Source organism: Cornus florida, unplaced genomic scaffold (assembly GCF_030987335.1).
Source record: "Cornus florida cultivar Cherokee Brave unplaced genomic scaffold, ASM3098733v1 CherokeeBrave_3.0.0_Hap2_Chr08, whole genome shotgun sequence".
Lineage (NCBI taxonomy): Eukaryota > Viridiplantae > Streptophyta > Magnoliopsida > Cornales > Cornaceae > Cornus > Cornus florida.
This window is the reverse complement of record NW_026775578.1, coordinates 15,536,635-15,544,287: the sequence shown is the minus strand read 5'-3', so window position 1 is coordinate 15,544,287 and position 7,653 is coordinate 15,536,635. Positions and strand designations below refer to the sequence as shown.

Sequence of the window (7,653 nt, the reverse complement as noted above, 5' to 3'; positions counted from 1 at the left end):
TAAGAAGAACAAGTGATGCTGAGGGGTAACCTCATAATCCACATTCTCTATTTGATTGTGGGTGGGTTAAGTGTCCAACTTGAGAAATCAACAAAGAAAAGTACAGACTAACCTGAAAAAAAGACGAAGCTACGAAACAAGCTGATGATAGAAATGAACTTTGTAGAGCTTTTTTCGTCAGAATATCAACAGCTTGTATAAAACCGCCTCTTATACTTCCAGCAACCGTGCAAATTCAATTCCCGGAGCCGTGGTTCAATTTAGGAGGGAATTGGGGGCAAAGTGTGGAAGAAAAAATCCCCCTACCAATAAAAGTCAACCACGTCATTAAAAGAGTTGTTATTTTTTTATTTCAACCACTATCCAATTCTGGTTAAGCCCAATTAAAGCGATCATTAGCCCAAAGTGATTAATATCAACTCCTTGGCCCATTATAAGACAAATCCAATCCACTCACGTTATGACACAGCCCAACCATTGCATTCCTGTATGGTAAAGGATTCTACACAGAAGGAAACTCTGTACAAAAAGAATCATATATGGAAAGAGTCACACAAGGAAAAAAACATGTATATAAAAAAAGCTTTACATAGAAGAAATTATATATGGAATGAATTTTATATGGAAGAAACTTGGAGGATAAGCATAACTAATCTCATCATAATTCTACCTTAATTTGTATATAAATAGAGGCACAGACCTTCAATAAAGATGATCAAATATTACAAACTTCTCTCTGATTTATTTTTATTGAATTGTTCTTTTATTTGAGTGAGTTGTTTTTATTCTTTGGCTTTTTAAAGTTAAACGAATTTTTACACCTACAATTAGCATATTGGGGTCACGCTACTTCGAAATACCCCAGTTATTGAAAAAAAAAAAAACTAATAATAATAATAATGGCTACCTAACTAATATAGTCTTAAAACCAAACTCGCCCCCATTTTTTTTTTTTTTTTTTTCTTTCTCTTTCTTTGCCACACCAATCATGCCTGTTTCATCAATTAAAGAAACTTAATTGGTAAAGTTACCTAATCAGATCTAGTTGTTCCATTCCGTAGCTCTGCTCTTCTGTAAGACAGACCCTAGACCAAACTCGCCCCCACTCTCTTCTCTCTTTCTGTGCCACCAATAATGTCTGGTTCATCTTCTTCTACCTCCTCATCAAGATTATTAAAGATAGGTATAGTAGGATTTGGCACCTTTGGTCAATTCCTGGCAAACACCGTGATCAAACAAGGTCACACTATAACGGCAACTTCTCGATCCGATTACTCTCAGCTGCGTGCCCAATTGGGTATCTTATTCTTCGGGTATATAGATAAGAATACATGTCTGCAAATTTTTTTTTTTCCTGAGTTTATAGATTAGTACATGTTTATGCATTGGCAGGGACATAGAGGCATTTCTTGGAGAGGACAACGATGTCATATTGTTATGTACATCAATTGTATCTCTATCAAAGGTCCTCAAGTCAATGCCATTCCACTGTCTGGAGCGGCTAACATTCTTTATCGATGTACTCTTAGTCAAAGAACACCTATGAGATGTTTTATTGCAAGTATAGTTTTATACCTAGTTGATTTCTATTTTGTTTATTGTGTATGATGAAATGTGTTAATTTATGTATGTATGCTACTATGCCCTTATTCTCTTAAGGTACTGCTGGAGGAGTTAGATGTGTTTTGCACTCACCTGATGTTTGGGCCGGAGAGTGGGAAGAATGGGTGGAAAGACTTGAGGTTCATGTATGATAGAGTTCGAATAAAGGATGAAACTATATGTTCAAGTTTTCTCCAAATTTTCGAAAGGGAGGTAAACATTCTGAGCAAATACATTTTGCTTTGAATAGATAATGATATCTATATGTATATATAAGTTTATCACAAAGTCAAGTATTTAACTGTCCTAAAGCTAATCCATACCAATGGAACATGTTTTGATAGGGAAAAATAAACATACCTTGACCTAACGATAGAGATAACTAAGTGGTGACAAGCCGTCAGACCAATAAACCTACCCTACCTTGGATAAGAAATATTAGATTTCATTATCAAGGATAATGAAATCTGACGTGGTTCAACGGGGTAAGGATAATCCTATCACAATTGGAGGAAGTCAAAAGGGTTAAATCATATCCCCATAAATCTGGAAACAAACGGATCTCCTTTGATCTCGCATAAGCAGATCTCCTTTGATCCCGTAAATAAACTGAGGGAGAACGATTATAAGAAGGAGATCCTACCGGTCAATAAAGGTACTACAAAAAAACTATTACTAATCCTTGTCTTTCTTTTAGACCTCCGATGACTGACTTGATCGTCGGAGAGCTCTTAGTAGGCACCACACCGGTGTCGTCAAGCTTCATCGATCTTCTATTCTTTTTTTTACAGGGAAACAGTGTTGTATCGGACCGCGGTGAATTTCAGCCTCAACAGTTGGCGTTGTCTGTGGGAAATACGATTTCTTTATATATTGTTCAGTTGGGTATATGCGTTTGCGGTCCAGTATGGTTACCAAAGGAACATCGTTGCTGGGATCTGGTCAAGGGGAAGAGTCGGGTGAAAACCTAGACGTCCCAAATGACCAGTAACGACTTGTAGCGTTGGAACTACAGGTCCAAACTCTGAATCAGGGTATGGACCTGTTGATCAAGCAAAATGCAGCGCTCCAGCAACTTCTTGTTCCACCGGTTCAACAGAACTTGCGACGACAAGACCTCTCAAACCCAAACAGAAGTAATGGGAATTTTTAGGAGCGGGATAATCATCCTCCCTGAAATAAGACCGAAGTGGAACAAAGCCAGGTGGGGAACCGACATAGAGAGGTGGTCCACCCATTTCTTCCACGAAGTTCCCGACCCCATGAAGGCACAACCTTCTGTGTTAAGGAAAAGACAAAGACAGTTACCTATGTCGACCTGCAGATCAAGGATCTCAAGGGGAAAATGGAAAATGTAATGCAGGCTATGAAAGGGAAAGGTCCTGCCACCATAGATGACCTGGTGCAGAGGACCAGTTTGCCGTTCAGCCCCGCCATTATGAAATGCCTATTGCCTAGCAAATTCAAAATGCCCTCGTTCGAAAGCTTCGATGGGACCAAAGATCCTCTCGATCACCTGGAAACCTTTCAAACTCTTATGTATGTACACGTTGTGCCAGATGAAATCATGTGCTGAGTTTTTCCCACTACACTTAAGGGATCAACAAGAGTTTGGTTTAACAAGTTAAAGCTAGGAACCATCAATACCTTTGAAGAACTGAGTAAGCAATTTGTGAGCCACTGCTTTGTAGGTCAAAGGGATAAGAGGCCGGCCACTTACCTGCATACCGTGAAGCAACAGGAAGGAGAGTCAGTCCAGGAATACATCACCCGATTCAACAGAGATATGTTACAGGTAGAAGAGGTGGACGACAAGGTAGCCTTGACCACTTTCATAGGAGGACTCCAAACCTCCAGATTCTTGTTCGCCTTATCTAAAGAACCCTCCACTAACATGGCGGAATTATTAGTCAGGGCACAGAGACACATGAACACTGAAGACACCATGAGTGCACGGAAGGGAAAGGAAGAAAAGGACAAGAAGAGGTCTGCCCCTCTTGCCAGGGATGAAAATTATACTAAATATAAGAGATCGTTCTTCAGCCAGAGCGATAGCACATATCGTGAGAAGGACTCAGATGAGTATACCGACTAATAATTATCTCACAGTTGGAATTAGCTTTATCAAGTCATTCCGAATAAAGACTGGGGGCATCTGTGGGAACATCATTTCACGTGTTCTTTTATTTTCCAATAAAACACCAATGAGATGGATGACCCTCAATTTCTACGCAATAAAATATTACGTTTTCAGTTACCTACTTGTGTGGTAATATTAAGCTCATAATAATCTATTCATCTCGTTAAAGGGACAAGAAGCCGACTACTCCTTCTACACAAAAGGGTGAAATAATTAAAGCTTCCTTCATTTATTAGAGAGACAAGACGACTACCTCCCCTATTACAAGGGATGATAATCAGTGTTTTGAATTAAAAGGATCCGGGCTGAATGAGTTCCGTAATCAATATCTGTAATGACCCGGTCATTTGACTCCTTTTCCTTTTTTCTAAAATTTTACGGATGAATTTTTTCAGTTTAATTTTCTTTTCTAAGCTCTGTTTCTCATCACTTAGTGTCGTCTCGAGTGCTTGGAAATGGTTTCTGAGACTCTTTCATTTGGATTGACAACTTCCTTTGAGGAGCGAGTCATTTCCACATTTTCACTTTTCAGACACTATGCACTATTTCAACTTTTCCCTATTTTGCCTTTTCCCTATTTGTCAGTTTTCGGCACAACCACATTTTTCATGCTCGGAGTTAGATTTTGACTTCACGTATCTTCATTCGAAGTGGTTTCCACGAAATACGTATCTTTACTTTTGCAAGAAAGTACTCTATGCACGTCATTTATCATCAAATAATTAAATTAAAAAAAATCTCAATTCCACAATTAAATTAAATACACACAAATAGTAATAAATCAATTAGGCAAATAAAACAATTAAGCTAAACAAATAACAAATAAGTCCAATTATTAAATAATTAAAAAAAAATGAAATACAAATCAAAATTGAAAAATTAAATTTCATTCCCATTTTATCCTTTTGAAAACTAGGGGTATTACAGATGTCACTCCTCATTTTCACATTTAAAACCGTCACTTTCAAACTGTTAATATAACCCGCCCTTTGGTGACCCCACAGCGAAACGAGGGAAGGATTGGCTAGTGTCCTTGACCCTTGGAACCCCCGCGGCTTCATTATGGGCCTAGCTAGCTCAACCACACTAAGGCGACTCCCTAGTTCCCTCTAAGCTATATTAACCTCCGGCCCTTTGGTACCCCTGCGGCGACCTGGTTTTCTCAAAACCGATTCAAAACAACTTCTCCCGAAAATCCCCTTTTCTTTATTTCAAAACATTTTCCTTCATGCAATCCCAATGATATGCAAGCATGTCTCATGCTTTTAATGCTTTAACAATAAGGAATTTTCACCTAGCAAAATGAAGTATGCATTCATCCATCATTTTTTGGCATGTTAACAACATAATAGGCATAAAAACTCATCATACAAGCATGCTCTTCACATAAAACAATTAATATATGTTCTCACATACCCACATATACATAATCAATTCATGTTAAACCACAAGTAGCACAATTAAACATATTATAGCACAATTCATTTAGATTAACTCACAAAGGTGCAAGATTGTACGAATTAGAAAGCCCCTACCTCAAATTGACGCAAAACCCTCAAAATAGGTCCCTAATTTGAAGGCCAAATGAAGTTTTAAGGCTGAAATTGCTGGTATGAACGCGTAGAGCTCGTCGTGGGCTTCGTTTTGCCTCAAACGGCACTTAAGTCCGGCAAGTAACGAAGAAGAAATCAAGCTTCAAAGATTGAAGCAAAAAGAAGAAAAAGAAATGTAAGTTGAGAGGAAGAGAGAGACTTACGGGAGATAGAGTGAAAATGAAGACTAAAATTGTGGTCTTGAGGTCACATGAGTGATAGTGGTGGGTCCCACCACTATTTTTTCTTTTCTCTTTTTCTTTTACCCAATTTTTACACCACATGCATACATGAACATATCACCACAAAATGCTACATAATTCACATGAATTAAAATGCACCAAATACAAATGGACCCAACTAAATCCCGTATGCAAAACGTGAAATGACCAAAATGCCCTTGCGGCAACAAAATTCTGAAAAAAATGAAAAAAATGAAAAATGCTGAAAATCAGAAACGTTACAATCTCCCTAACTTAAAAGGATTTCGTCCTCGAAATCAAGCCGTACCTGGGGAGGAAAACAACTCTGGGCACCTGGAATGAACCAACTGTTCAAGCTCCCAAGTAGCCTCCTCGACTCCGTGGTTTCTCCAAAGAATTTTCACTAGCTGTACAGTTTTGCCACTTAACACTTTCTGTCGTGTGTCAAGGATCTGCACTGGTCCATCTTTATAGGAGACATCTTCATCAATTTCCACGTCAACCTAGTCCAAAACATGAGATGGATCTGGTTCATACTTCCGTAGCATCGACACATGAAAAACATTGTGAACCTTATCCAACTATGGTGGCAAAGCAAGTCTGTAGGCCACCTCTCTTACACGATCCAAAATCTCAAACGGCCTAATGAATCGTGGCAACATCGTGCCACTTTTCCCGAACCTCATCAATCCTTTCAGTAGAGAAACCCTTAGAAAAACATGGTCTCCCATTTCAAAAGATAGCGGCCATCTCCGCTTATCTGCATAGCTCTTCTGTCGACTCTGAGCTGTGAGCAACCTCTGTCTGATCAACTTAATCTTCTCTGTAGTCTCGAGTACCATGTTGGGTCCTAAGGCAGCTGTCTCACCTACCTCAGTCCAACAAACTGGAGATCTACAAGGTTTACCATACAACGCTTCAAATGGAGCCATCTCAATGCTCGCCTGATAACTATTGTTGTAGGCAAATTCAATGAGTGGAAGGTGATCCTCCTAACTGTCTCCCAAATCAAGTACACATGCCCAAAGCATATCTTTCAAAATCTGGATAGTACGCTCCGACTGGCCGTCTGTCTGTGGATGGAATGCCGTACTAAGATGCAACGCTGAACCAAACGCTGCTTGAAGTCCTTCCTAGAACTTTGAAGTAAACTTAGAATCTCTATCCGAAACAATAGTTACTGGAACTCCATGTAACCTTACAATCTCCTTCACGTAAAGAACACCAAGTGTTTCTGCATCATTTGTTGCCTTAATAGGCAAAAAGTGAGCCATCTTAGTGAATCTGTCAATGATGACCTATACAGCCTCGTTGCCTCTTCGTGACCTTGGAAGACCTGTCAGGAAATCCATAGCAATCTGCTCCCATTTTCACTGCGCTACAGGCAATGGTTGCAACAAACTGGTTGGTCTCTGATGCTCGGCCTTCACCTGTTGACAGATAAGACACTTAGCCACCAACTGTGCAACATCCTTCTTCATCGCGTTCCACCAATACTGATGTCTCAAATTGTGATACATCTTGGTATCCCCTGGGTGAACTACAAAGCGGGAAATGTGACACTCCCGTAAGACGTCCTCAAGACAAACTGTGGGAACTACCAACAAACCCTTGAACCGTAGACCTTCATCTGTATGCAAGGTCCAATCCTTTACTATCTCACCACTGGAGATCAAGGTGTGAATGACATTTAAATCTGAATCCTGTCTCTGTGACTCAATCACTCGCACAACAAGAGTAGGCTGAGCCACAAGACTAAATAAAAATGCCGACTCACTATAACCATCCTCATCGAAACACTGCAATCCCATCTCTGCCAGATCTTCAAGCATCTTTCACTTCCGGATGGCTAAACTTGCCAAAGTTCCACGAGTTTTTCGGCTTAAGGCGTCTGCTACCACATTTGCCTTGCCTGGATGATACTACAAGTCAAAATTATAATCCTCCAAGTACTCAACCCATCATCTCTGCCTGTTGTTCAAGTCCTTTTACGAGAAAAGATACTTGAGACTTTTATGATCCGAGTACACCTCGAATCTCTCACCATACAAGTAGTGTCTCCAACATTTCAAGGCAAACACAACGGCCGCTAACTCCAAATCATGAGTAGGGTAGT

General features: G+C 39.7%; 1 pseudogene; it reads left to right on the top strand.

Moving 5' to 3' along the window:
• Positions 1-975: 975 nt before the first annotated feature.
• Positions 976-2,573, top strand: LOC132269781 (arogenate dehydrogenase 1, chloroplastic-like; annotated as a pseudogene).
• The last annotated feature ends 5,080 nt before the right edge of the window (positions 2,574-7,653 follow it).